Here is a 14,295-nt window from a genome sequence, read left to right as displayed (position 1 = left end):
AAAATTTATTGTTATACTATATATGAATAATTGCCAAGTCGCAATTGAATTTGTAAAGTTCAGTGTAATTTTGACACCAGACTGATCAATTGTGAAGCTTGCAGGGTTATTGTAAAGTGGTTATTAAAATCTGTTATTCACACTGGATAACTGACCTTATGCTTATTACACTTTGGGCATATTACGTTGGTGCAGTAAGGAGTAATTAAGCAGGTCCTATGATGTTGCTTGTCTGGAGTGTTTTGTAAGCCCAATAAAAATACAGTCAATTAAGTCAACAGAGACCAATCGGAAAGAGCTTTATTATTAATTATTTGGCAAAATGTTTATACATTCAAAAAACACATGGGTAAATAGGTTAAAAATTGGCATTGATTGTCTCTCTTAAAGATAAAAAAGTTTTTCAAATATTCAATTATGGAACCAAAATATTTCTCTGGTTGACCCTGGTACATCCTGGGAGCCAGGCTGCTCACAAGTTAAAAATATAAGTTCTAAAATTTGTAGTGGGTTCAGGTTTTGGGTTGACTCTGAGCAGGGAAATTGTTGGGTGCAGTGACATAATTCACTGCAGTGAGCTCTAAAAATCTAGCAGAAATCTGGCACTTCCAATAACAAAACTACAAAATAAAATCGTCAATAATAGAGGGCAACAGTGAATATTATGTCGTTATATATTAATAATTTTCACTTTTGTAAAACTGTCTTTGACCCTTTTATTAGTTTCACAATGTTTCACAAATAGGTAACTTACTAACAGATTTTATGAAAACCTTCAGTCACTAAAATTATTACTGCTATAAACCCTTCATTTAAGAGCTATTTTAAATTACATTTAAAATATGTTTCATTTACTGAATTTAAGACGTACCAAACTAAAAAAAAATGTAACTGACATTTTTAATTTTTAACTCCAAAATCACTTACTGCTGTCTAAAGGGCAGTATATGTCATTTGGGTAACTTGTTTAGAACAATCAACAGCCCCCAGTTTTGCTGTTGACTATACGCACTTCTAAGTGAACAAGCACGCTGAGACACACACAGCAGCACTCAGACAGATACACTTACACCATACCAAATTATGACTCAAAGCTATAAATACTAGAGTTGCCCTCTGTCATGCCGACACACAGTGTCCTTAATAGACTAATATGGACTCTTGGGCAGACGGCACAGTGTGCTAGACACTTCAGGATAATCTTGTGATGACAATAGGAAACATACAGGGAGTGTCAAATAAACGTTAACTAGGAAACAGAACCGGAGATTCTGTAGATAATAATGACAAGAGAGGAAAGATTGGCAATGAACAAAATCTAGAAAGTCAGTGAAACCTCCCTGGGATTTGATGATCTTATTTTGAAACAGTCCTCTCAGCCACATCAACACAACACATACAGGTTCATTCTATATTCATATATGATAAAACTACAGAATGCAAGCTGAGATATGTTTTTAGAATAACCATATACAGTATCAGAGACTACAAGAGACGGAAGTTGCATGTGTGTAATATGTATGTTGGTAACTGGGCAGTAAACATGGCATTATCTACTTTTTTTGCCCCAAATTTGAAAAAAAAAAAAAGATTTAATAATGTCTTCACTGACTTATCAATCATAAAGCAACTAGGGCTGCTATAAGACTCTCAGAAGTAAAAAAAAAACAACTGCTGAAGAATAGACCCTGTCAGGGGTGAAACAAGAGAAACTCATTATATGATCTATGGACATAATAAGAAAAAGCTGACATTCTTTCATCGGTACTTAAATACTCAAAAATAAACATATATTTGAATCGAGGTATTTTAGTGTGAACATTTTTACATTACCATGCACTTTTCACATCCTAGAGAGAAAACTGAAATAGTTAAACAACAAAAACTTCATGTGTGAGATCAGAATAGGCTAAACCTTATTTTTGGTTGTTATGTGTATATTGTTTTCTCTGTTTTGTAACACCTGTCTGTTTTTCATGTCTTACTGGTGTTGTTCTCATGTTCTCATCAGGAGTGTACCATTGACAGCCAAAAAAAGCCTATTACAGCCAAAGCCATGTCAGCAGACCTTCTATTCCCACAGTCAATATTAGCTCAGTCTTAGGAATCGCTTCATGTGCTCATTTGAAAACTTGTGAGTGGTTCTCTATTAGTATGTGTCAGCTCTGTGATAGACTGGTGATCTGTCCAGGGCGTCACCTCTCACCCAGTGTCAGCTGGGGTTGGCTCAAGTCCCCCCAGAGACCCTTGATATATCCACGGATCAATGGGACATACCTCAATGTATTTGTTTTGTTGAAAAATTAAAAAGGAATAAAGTTTACAATGTATAAAAAACAGGTATAAAAAAATAATGCAGTATTAGTTTCACACACTACTATAACTCCACTGGTCACAGGACTGCTATAAACCAAGGAAAATCATTTGTTGAGCACATTTAACAACAAACCTTCATGTCATGGCATTTGAAACAAGAACATGGTCCACTTTAGCTAAACTCAGGCTTTAACCTAGAGCACTGTAAACATGTGAATGTAATTAGGTTTAAGGTTTACGGATGGCCAGGCTGATTATTCATTGCTTATTTACTTCATGCCATTCAGATATGCCCATTCTGTTGCTAATCCTGCAACAGTTTTTTTTTTTTTTTTTTTTACTTTGACCAGGTTTTACAGACTATCTAGAAAAAAGGACGCAGTGTAGACACTACAAAAAAGATTTTTATGTGATAATATATCACATTTTAAAACCATATATTACTGGCTGTGATACCTGAAATGACTTTCAACTCCTGTCTGGTCCTGAGACAAGTCTTTCTTATCCATTTCCAAGTAAGATTGTCAGTTGCATGTCAAGAAAATATTGTTGTCATCCATCAGGAATCCTGCTGAACACATGCCTTCGTTTTCTGCTCATTGTTGAGCATAACACTATATTATAATGACTGCAAATTATTAAGGGTTAAAAAAACTGTTTAGAATTTGATTTCATTGCTTTCCACAGTGTGGAGATCAAAATATATACTATAAACAGAGTATTGGTGAAATAAATGTAAGTAAAATTATATAGTGACATTCATAAAAAACTAAATCAGCAGAAATATTTACATTGCATTAACCTATTTCATAACACTACAAACAAGTCCACAATGAAAAAAACAATTGTGAATAATCTACATGGCATGTCATTACAACTGACACCAATGTTAGGTTTAAGGATAAGTTTCCTACTGTGCAATAAAAAGGCATATTTATATTATTTTAAAACCGTCAAACTTTAAAGTTAAACATGCATAAAAATTAATAACATTTGAACTAATCTGGAAGCTCAGAATTTGAATCAGAATTAATAAAGTTTATCTCATCTCATCATCTCAGAATTACTCTGTGGACATTTCCACAAATGTATTCCCGGTGGCCTAACGCCACAATTTATGTTTGGATACCACTTTGATCACACTTTTAATAAACGGCACCAAAATCTTTCAAAATAGCTCTGGAAAACAAACACATTCGCTTTTGAAAGTGCAGCTCTAAGTCACAGTGTCCTCACATTCGAAAGGTCAAAGACAGCTCTGTAGTCATAACACAACTCCACACAGGCCAATCAGTCAACAGAGTCTAATCGGAGGAAATAACAAATTAGAGGAAGCATGCAAGTCCGGTCCAGCTACAGAATATCCCTCCACATACTGTGAAGCATCCAACAGAAAAATCCCATAACGTCCAAACTGACTGCAGCTCCCCAAACAACTATAAATCCTGTCAAAATGCTGCTCTCCAACAGTGTGTTCAACAGCACACAGACAACAGGCTTTACCACCATATATACTAGATTACAACTGGCTTAAATTAAATAGCAGCTCTGCTAGTAATATAAGAAACACACAAACCTTAAAAAGACAAGCAGCGCAGGTCCAACTTACACCTCTCACATTATACTCCGTAGTGCTTCTCCATAGTGTTACCTCTGTCCAGCAGCTGGGGCGGACCTATGTCTCTGTCCTCTGATATGACGACTAATGTTAGGACATGTACACTAACATAACATCACACTGCTAGCCGTCTTTACCCAGTGTGAGTGACACTGCTTCCCTGTGTTAACTGGACAGGCAGAAGAAACGCATGTGATGAGAAGTCACAAATGGCCAGCATGTGTGTGTGGGGACGAGGGTAAACCAACACATACGGAGCAGGCCATTGGATAATGCTGTGCAATCCTGAAGCTGCTGCTTCCACAGTGACAGACATTTGGCCCCAGGCACAAACAATAAGGTGCTGAGAAGTGTTATTTTGTAGCTCTGTGGAAGTGTCTCTGCTGTACAAATGTCCTCCTCTCTACTTAGGAATAATAGGAAATAGGAATAGGAATAATAATAGGAATAATAGGAAATAGGAAAAATAATGCTTAGATATCACTAACTGTGCTGCAGAAGAAAAAAATGTTAAGAAGAGCACCTTGACTGGCACATGTTGATCCAAACAAACCTGTATTCCTTGTTAAAGGGTAAATCAACTACAATAAAAACTAAATGGGGAATATATGAACTTATTTTACTCATGTTTTTATTGAGATATTTCTACATAAACATATTAATAATTATTTACAGTAAGGGTAAGCAAGAAGCCAAGTATTGATTGAACAACAACCAAATTAAAAGTTCTTTAACATAGAAATAATTTCAAATATTACATGTTACGTATTAGGCAAATCTAAAAGAATATTAGGAATAAAAAACATGACACTGTCACAGTCATAAAGGCCATATTTTGAGATGAACAAAGTTATTTTGGCTTGACTAAAAAAATGTTATTGTGGATGAAACTGCCCCATTTTTTCTCTACAGGGGAGCTGCAAGTTTGAAGATGGAGAAGCTTTTCTATTTTTGTAGTTTCCAGTCTCTTAGGCAATGTATTAAGTTCACAAATTGAGCAAAATAAATGTTTCAAATATAGTTCTGATGCTGAAAGGCTTCCTTTCTTTTATATGTGTAGAACAATATATTATAGTAATAATTTCCCATTTACTTTCCGTTATTTTATGGAATGGCATTTCTGCTGACAAAACAAACTCATTCAAATTGCACAAAGCTTGCTCCAATGTTGGAGACAAAAATCAAGCACACATTATAAAACACGTGTAAGAAGAATCCCATTAAAAATTTGCTTCGACTGCGTCCACTACAGTTTTATTTAGTGCACACAGTAATTTTCATTTCTGCCGCCATTTATAAAGCTCTGCCCGTAGATTTTGGTAGCTATAAATGAGCATTTCATTTGTAGCAGAAATGTCTTGCATTGCTGGAGGCTCTATTAGCATTGTCTTCCTTTGGTGAGTAGCTGTAAATACAAGTGCTGTAGGTTGTGGTGATGGGCAGGTGTGGGAGTTTTATTTCGAACCTACAGCTGATAACAGAGGCAGATATCTTAGATTCAGTAAAGTAACTGGTATTTATATGAAACGTTTCAAATGTTAACTTCAAATCTATGAAGCTACAGACATTTTATTTTAGTATGTGTTTGTTCATTTGTATTTACTGTTTAGCAAAATTTCAGTTTTCTTTCACTGTATGATAAGATAGAGTTTATGTTCAAGGGAAGGGTAAAAAACATGTGCATGTGCACATGTGCACAAAGCATGTGCATGTGCACACACCCACACACACACACACACACACACACACACACACACAGCATAAGTGTCACTTTTTATGTTGCCCGCTAGGTGGTGCCACATATTGCTGCCATAATTGGCCTCAGGAAGTCTGAGATGGATGTATGAGCCTTCCACATGAAGGCACTGCACTCATTTAATCAGAAGGCCCGATCCATCTTCCTAGATTGGGAGTCAATGTTTACATTTGCCAGCAGTGATTCACATGCTGTAACTCAAATGTAACATTATTTTGGTTTGTCAAATCTGAAATAGTCAGAAAACACTTGAAAAATGCTTTTTTCCATAATCTTAGAGTCGTTGGCTAAAATTTTGGTTTACAGCCACATAGACAGAACACTTGGAAGATAACACACAAGCAAATGTCTGTATTCATACAAAACCCACATAGACCGATGAGCATAGAAACACACACAAATTCCCTGCAGAGACCACACCACTCATGCTCTTCCTAATATGGCATAAACAGTTACTGCCCTTCCAGAGCCTTAATTTAACTTTTCAACAAATCAGACACGTAGCCCTGGCCTGCACAGTCGACACATAGCCACCATGAGAGACGGTTGTATGGGGCGAGGTATGAGTGAGGAAGCAGGGTCATCTTGCCTTGCTCCACATATGGCACAGTTGCAAATGGGGGTGGTTCCTGATTTATGGGACCCTAGCAGTGGGTGAGGTATCTTGGCCACAGAAACATCGGGCATGGCCCCTCATAATCCTAATAAGGACAGGATGTCCACAGTAAGACATTATATTGATTCATACAATGTTTTTCTATTGATGCTTGTTAAATGGCCAGATTTATGCTGGAGATTAGTCACTGGGTTTTATGAAGTAATATCAGAAGGTAAACTATGTTTGTGAGGTAACTAGATTCACATGCATCCAGCCATTTACTGTCAAATAAACCTATAAGATCACAAGCCTGGCATTCAGTCACTGACTGGGTCACACACAAAAACAAGTTAGGTGTAAACACATGTGATGAAACCAAGACAGGTTTACACTGGAGAACCATTTTTCTCGAATTCTCTCTCTCGCACACGATAGCTCTGGATGATCCTGTTTCAACCATAAAGATGGTGTAACACATAGCCACCATGATGGCTATGGTATACTGGGGGTCAGAGAGAAACAGGTCAAAGGCAACTGACTTGACAGCTGTCACCCAACTGTGGGACTTTAAGAGCATTCCAAGAAATAGTCTCACAGCAGGAAAACTGCAAATAGTCTGCAGACCTCTGCTGACATAGTGCCTACTGAGGACTGGGGAGTGACACCTGTTTGACGCATTTGTTAAGAAACACAATAAAAAATGAAAGGAAAAAGATGCAGAGAGAATGTTTAACAACAACCCACAGACATTTTACATAGTTTTTTGCCTGGACTATAATTTGCTCACCATGCACTTTCTAAAGTAAACTAGCAAAGCTTTTCAAAGTAAACCATAAATTCCAAAGCGGTAAATTTTCTGACAAATTATCAACACTTGCCCCTCTTTTCTGACCTATGGTCAGTTTTCATATGAGAGTGCTGACAAGATCTAAGAAAAGCCCCCCAGTTACCTGGGATCCATTGATATTGAGTGTCAAACTGGGTGCTGAGAGCTGGGGACCAGGTGACCAAGTCTCCAAAGAGCTTGTTTGGACTTTGGACAGAATGACACCAGAGATCCCTCTGGATTGTCTGAGTTGCTGCTGGCAGAAAGAAGGTTGTGACCACAGACTGCGGGCAAAGTCTAAACTTACAGCAGCTATAGCTCCTGTCGCAGAAGCCAACAGTTTGACAAAGAAAAACCGTGTCGCTTAATTCCAGTCAGTCAAAAATTTGATGAAAAGGCAACTACATAAGAAAGAGAATTACAGAAAAATGATGAGCTGAGATCAGGTAAATCAGGTTTTTTCTTGGGAAGTTAACGTTATTTAAGGTGAATTACACAAATAATTGTAAGGTAGGACGTCAAACAGAGAAAGCATCGGACTCAGAGGTAAAATAATCCGAGGGGTGGGGGAGGATTGTGTTGGCTTTGACATCTGAGCCTGACCAGCCATTTTTCCTGCTGCTCTGAAATAGTTATTTATAGCTGTTGCCTGACAACTAATTTCTTTTCACTAGCTGCTGCTGTCCTGTCCAGCAACACATAGACTAAAGTTTCTTAATAAAGGTCTTTTAAATAAAAATATATACACTGGACACTTACATTTTCCACAGGCTTATTACTGATGAGCAGCTACAGGACACAGTAAGGGACACCTAACACTCCCATACAGTGGTCAGCAACATCACAGCTATATTGGAGTACAAGGTGATGTAGCAATGATTCCCACAACACCTCCAACAGTCCTGCTCTCTTTCTTTGTTCTTTCTCGCTTCCATCCTTTTATATCTCTCTCACTCTCTCTCTCTCGCTCTCTCCTCTAACCTTTCTCACACCGTCTATCTCCATCTCCCTCCAGTGCATTTCACTGTCTGTAAATTATTTGTGATCTAAGATACGTAATGTATGTAAATATACAGTCCAAGCACCAGCACAGTCCAACTATGATCAAAAGAGAGTAAAGCTCTATTCTTCTTCTTGTCTAGAATTACATGGTGACTTTTCCCCTCTACAGTATTAGTGAGTTCTGTTCAAATTGAAGGAAACAAATGAGTGAAATATTTAAAGGAAAACAGCCAATGACACATGTAGACACAAGGTGATTGTCTGAAAAGGACAGTGAGAAGTTAAAACCTCAATGGCAGGAAACAGTGAAAACCCAAACAGTGAAAGTGGGTGAACTCAGAAACTTTTACAACAGCTGCTCAACAGACTGCCGCAAATGACAAATGAACAAAAGAAGAAAAAAAGCAAAGAGAGAACGCTGCCCAACACAACCCCAGTGTGTGTGAGAAATCCCCCTCAAAGCCAGTGGACAGAATGGGTTGGCTATGCCCTGAAGTAATGACCATCAAGGGATTTTTATCTGGAGCCTGGTCATTGAAATAATACACTGATAAAACAAAGTAAGAGTATTCACTTTGTTCTTTAGCATGTATGGCTTCATTTTTACAGCATCCTGGTATGTATGATACTTTCCTGCATGTGTAATGCCATGCAGAGGTGAAAAATCTGAAAAAAAAAGAGTGGTATTTGACATATCGCTCATAAAGAAGTGAGTGCAGTATAAGTCTTTACCATCTGCAAGGGGAAACTGGCAAACTCACAAGGGCAGGGAGGCAGGAAGGTTACAGCCTTACTATCTTCACATTGATGAGTCATTAACAGCTGTATCAGAGATGTTCCAGACCCACATGAGAAAACATGAACGCAATTTTATTTACAGTGTACTTCATGGGCACTCTATCACTCTGCAGGTTTTAGCTAAATCGGTTTATGTTACTCAGAGAAATGTGAAATGGGACACATTGATATCAACAGTGCAATTACAGTCAATTACTTAATAACGTCTGTTTCAAACGGGAAGCCAGAAGCCACCACCTGTGCCCTCCCACCTCCCTGAAGTGCAATTGATTAAAGGGGTTAATCAACAGGAATCTCTTTGGTGTGGGTTTTGACCTTGTGCTGACAAACAGAAACCCTCCAGACCCTCCATCCCTCAGCACTCTGGGTATTTGAGGTGGATCATTAGCATACCTGATTATTAATCTGTGCCTGAGACATCTGCCAGACACAGCTTCATTGCTCTGTCATTTTCTGTTTGATTGTTCATGCATCTAAACCCCTCTCACTCTCTTTTTCTGTTTAAGGTTTCTTCTCTTTCACCCTCTCTGCCCAACCACTTTCCTCCTCTCTTTAGCTGTTCCCCCACAGACAAACACACACGTCTTCATTCATCCCTGACACTTGATGATAGGTGACAACAGAGAGACTGATAGCAGAAGCCAGGAATAGGGTTTGATGTAACATTGTTTCTGCCTTGCAGCCAGTACCATGAGGTAATGTTGCAAATGGGAAGTTTAAAAATACAAAGTTGTCTTTACAGTACAACAAATGTTCACAAACTCAGTCCATGTTAACACAGAGCATGTTTAGAGCTCTTATACCTGAATATAATAATAGATAATAAAATATAATAGAAATAATTGTTGTTGTATTACTATGGTTAATTATCTAAAGTTAATCTAAACTTAATGCGGTACAGGCTGTGATTTTTTTCCTGGTTAGCTTTACATCTTCCGATGTAGCTCAACTTACAGGCACATCACCAGGTAAACTTAATTCAAAGATGACGCCTGACCTAGTTTCCAAAATAACTGTTGCATAAGGTTTATGCTAACAGACAAAACAGTGATTCAATGTAGAAAAACAAACCTTTACAGGACTCTCCACTAAACCCAAAATAATCAGAAGGATGAACCCTTTGCTACACTCAGTGGTACCTCCATTTAAGAGGAGGCTGTGTTTCAGCACTGATCAAAGGTAGATTTATGCCTCTGAATCAATTAGGCTTTTACTGTAGCTGCAATATCTGACTGTAAACAGATTTTTTAGACAACCAAACTACTGTAAAGGTTTATCTGAAACTGCATTTGTAGAATCACTGTATATGTTTAGGATCATACAGTAAATAAACATATGTGATGATATGGACTAAATGTTAGAGAAACAGGTTTGTGCCTAAAAGACTCCCACACTGGCACTACAAAGCAAAAGAACGTGCGGTCTTCATTAAATCATTTGAGATGCTCTTGAACAAGCCACTAAACCTCTAAATGGTCTATGGCTAACAGATTAACTGCAGTTGTATGATGTTTAGTGGCACAGTAACTCCCTGCTGTAGCGTGATTTCATCCGTGTATTTCAACAAAGGAAAAGGATGAGGAATCCTAGGAAGTAATATAAGAAAAGTATAAGTTACACTAAGAGTTTTGAGTTTGAAAAACATATTCATAACTGATTGCCATAAAATCATTTGCTAATATGAGGCAGAGTGCCATGGTTTTTGATTACAGGAAAGATGATACAAAGTGGGCTTGGTGACAGACTGAGTGGTTTTCACTGGTGGCAATGTGATCTCATGAGAGTCACTCTTCCTACTGCCATCCTGCTCAGTCCATTTAGAGCTAATCCCTGAATGTAAAACTGTAAAATTCAGCAGGGCCCACGGGTACAAAGCTAAAGTGTGAACTAGCATAAGGAAAGAGTGGTTAGGTAAATGTGTACTGAGTAACTATGGTCTGTGTCCCTGTAGTGTAGAGTTATTATTGCAGTACCTTCACTCCTTACAGGGCACTGGAGACCAAAATCACTACAAACGATTCACCATTGACTCTGACAACAGTTTACTTACAGACGTGACTAAAGCTACAGAATCGTTGTGCAGACACTTCTGCATTGTGAGGATTTCTAGCTGGTCTTCACTACTTCAAAGGGCCGTTTGAGGGTGAAGACTTGGTTTTAGGGTTTAGGTTAAGACTAGGTGTAGGTTTAGGGTTAGGGTTAGGGATGGCTTTTAACTGTGATTATTAAGGGAGGGGTTGCATTAAATCTGCAGCAGCAAAATGTACAAAGATACACCATCACAAAGTGTTGTGTTGACACATTTGCTACATTTATTGATCAGAAGAGATGTGAGTAAGGCTAGTGTTTTCAGCTAACTCTACTCAACTCCTTCAGATGAAAGCCCGTAAACTGCTATAATGACAAGGGCTGAATTGCTGAGGATAAAACTGTTAACCTCTTGGCCTGACTCTATAACTAGGGTCAAATATCAATGATTTGTCACCTTTGGGTCACATAGTCTCTTGCCATCCTTCCACAAATAGATGATGTAATTACCTAAAGCAACAAAAGAAGTAAGAGAAAGTCATAAATACTGTAACAGAGAGCATGTTGCTAGATGTGTGAAACAAACTGCTAACTGTCCGTCACTAAAGAGTCAGTACAGTATATTCCACTAGAGCCATCCTTGATTTAAGCATATTCTATAATGTGTAGTTAGGTGTGAATCAACACATCCGTCAATGGTAAATGTAATTCAGTGTGGGATGGAGGCACATGGTCCTATTACTGAATTGCATCCAAGTCCTTATCACACAGTACATCACACAGTGCATCCAACAAATCGACAGAGTTATGAGTAGGCCTGACATCATATTAGCCATGTAAAGCAGTTAAAACCCAGACCAGTTGACTTTAACCCTTTGGGAATACGATTAAAATCTAAGTGGCCAAACACAAACATCTCCCTGGTCTTAAGCATTTAGCAAAAGAAGCAGATAATACCACGGACATCATGATGAATGATTCATATTTCACTCACTGGTCATTTATGTGGTGGTTATGAATAATAATAGGTAGGTATTTATCACCTCTCTCCTCCTTTCCGCCTGCCCGCTGTTCTTTCAAGAACAGCCCGAACCTACTGATGAGATGTGTCTTGTGCATGTTTTCAGTCTGCTTGCCTCCAGTGCTGTAATAAAGTCTTGTGTGGGCTCTGCCTTTTCCAAGATAAGAAGGGATTGTAATAACAAAGATTATCACCGTGCAGTAACATAAACTCACTGTCAGTAATCGTTTGTGCCAGATGAGTTTACAGTGTGGTGCCTCTAACCACAAGCATCCACAGGCATAGAGTACTGCATGTACACACACACACACACACACCGCAAACACAAGCATGCACAACAGTAACACAGTTAAACATGCATGCATAAAGACGCAAGCAAATCCCAAAACAAACTCATATCCACTAATGCTGCTCAGCTAAAATCAATCATATTGTTCTTACAGCCAAAGGTGTAAAAGACTACTAAAACATACAAAGAATCCATCCATCCATCATCTATACCCGCTTATTCCTTAACCAGGGTCACAGGGATCTGCTGGAGCCTATCCCAGCTCTCTTTGGGTGAAAAATACGTTTAAATAAATTGTCGAAAATGAATATGTGAATGTGATTACTGTCCCCCCTGAAACACTGCATGTGATTTAGGGAGGCTTCAAAATATAGATCATGGAGCATTAGAGTGTAATGGTAGAACTACACATTGCATACAAACATAATCTTGGAATGGGGACAGTCATGCTGAGGATGGTGCAGAAAAAGACACAATTATATAAGGCCTGCACTCTAGAAATTGTCTTCTAAAGTGGCAACACAGTAAAAGCCATGAGTTACTTACTCCTACAGTTTATCAATACAATATTATTTCTGTTCCTTGTGTGTGTGTGTGTGTGTGTGTGTGTGTGTGTGTGTGTGTGTGTGTGTGTGTGTGTGTGTGTGTGTGTGTGTGTGTGTGTGTGTGTGTGTGTGTGCTGCACCTGTCTTCCATAGAGGTACAGTAAATTTGATTTCCTGTATTCTAGCACCCCTAACATGTGGACGAAAGCAAGATGCCTTTGGGGTGAGCACACGTGCTACAATCTCCCTTGGCCTCAGCTGTTAGTGCTGCCCTAACAGATCAGAGCTGAGTGACTTTATGGGACTTAAGACAGGGCTGGTTTTATGTGCCACTAAACTCCATTCAGATGGGACTGACATTACTGGGGAAGATGGGTAATAAAATATTACTGTGGTAATGTACATTAAATGAAGTGTGCGGTGAATTACAGTTAAAAATCACACTCCTTCTCAAACTTAGTCAACACATACAAACACATACTGATTTATTTCTAAACACCTTTACAATGTCCACTGAAAAAAAACTTCTGCAAATCCACTTAGAAGTCAAAGAAAAAGACACTTTGGAATTTCCCTGTGAGAATCATCATATTTAAAGTTTTGCTCAGTGTGAAACTAATTCAGCGATGGTTATCTGTAGTAATGTCAATCTGGCATTATGTATTAAACAAGTATAGGCTAACAACAGGGTTCAGAAGACAATAGCTAACCAACATTACAGCAGTACATTCAAAGAGTTTTTATTGGGTCTTGATCTCCTAGAAGCTATATTTTTTCACTCATCATATTTATTTCCAAATACACCTGTATGTTGGGGTTAGCATGTTTTCATATATCAGACTCACAAAGTTATTGAACATTTCACAAAAACTAATAAAAAAGATATGTGGGCACGCAGTTCTTATTATGGAAAAAGCTTAGAGAGCCACTTTAAAGTTCAAGGATATTCCACCAGAGATTTAAATTACAGGAAGACTGCCGCGTTCACAGCGAGTTGGGCTGTACTGATTTCTGGCAAAGGGGGTGAAAAATGACCCACATATACATACATGATTAAAATCAGTGATGAGGGCAGGTAATACTAATATCACCCCGAATTCCCTAGAAAAATAAATCCTGAATTGCGCTTTAAGACATACCTCTGATCGCCAACTGTTCAACTTGTAGGGTCACATGCATTCACTACATTCTCCAAATTCATAGCACGGGCGGCTCACTGAACGAGGTGGAAGAGGTGAAGCAGTTCTTGGAGTGGACTTTATGAGTCAGTTTTGCACTCTTATAAAAATGCCAGTATGAACTTTTGCATGCTGTCTGAAAGTGTCAAAAACAACTTTGCATGTAGTATGCATAATAGCAGCAGCCTTTAATCCCCTCTTTGCTCCTTTTACTATCTCTTGAATGAAAACCAATAAACAGCTGATTGACAACAAGAAGCAGAGGCCCCCTACTCATGTTAGCCTCGCCAGAAGAAAATAGCACAGCAGTGACAGAAAGG

General features: G+C 38.4%; 1 protein-coding gene across 3 annotated transcripts in view; it reads right to left on the bottom strand.

Moving 5' to 3' along the window:
• Nucleotides 1-14,295, bottom strand: part of rbm20 (RNA binding motif protein 20) — a 40,997-nt gene that overhangs the window by 16,546 nt on the left and 10,156 nt on the right. The window contains exon 1 of one of the 3 annotated variants that reach the window (XM_026304521.1): nt 3,893-4,120. The exons of the other annotated variants lie outside the window; for them this stretch is intronic. The gene's annotated coding sequence lies outside the window, so the exon portion shown is untranslated. Of the gene's footprint in view, nt 1-3,892; nt 4,121-14,295 lie in introns of those variants that run through there. 3 annotated transcript variants of the gene reach the window in all.

Source organism: Mastacembelus armatus, chromosome 1 (genome assembly GCF_900324485.2).
Source record: "Mastacembelus armatus chromosome 1, fMasArm1.2, whole genome shotgun sequence".
In the NCBI taxonomy this organism is placed as follows: domain Eukaryota; kingdom Metazoa; phylum Chordata; class Actinopteri; order Synbranchiformes; family Mastacembelidae; genus Mastacembelus; species Mastacembelus armatus.
Note: the sequence above shows the minus strand (reverse complement) of the source record. Positions and strands in the feature narration are given on the sequence as shown.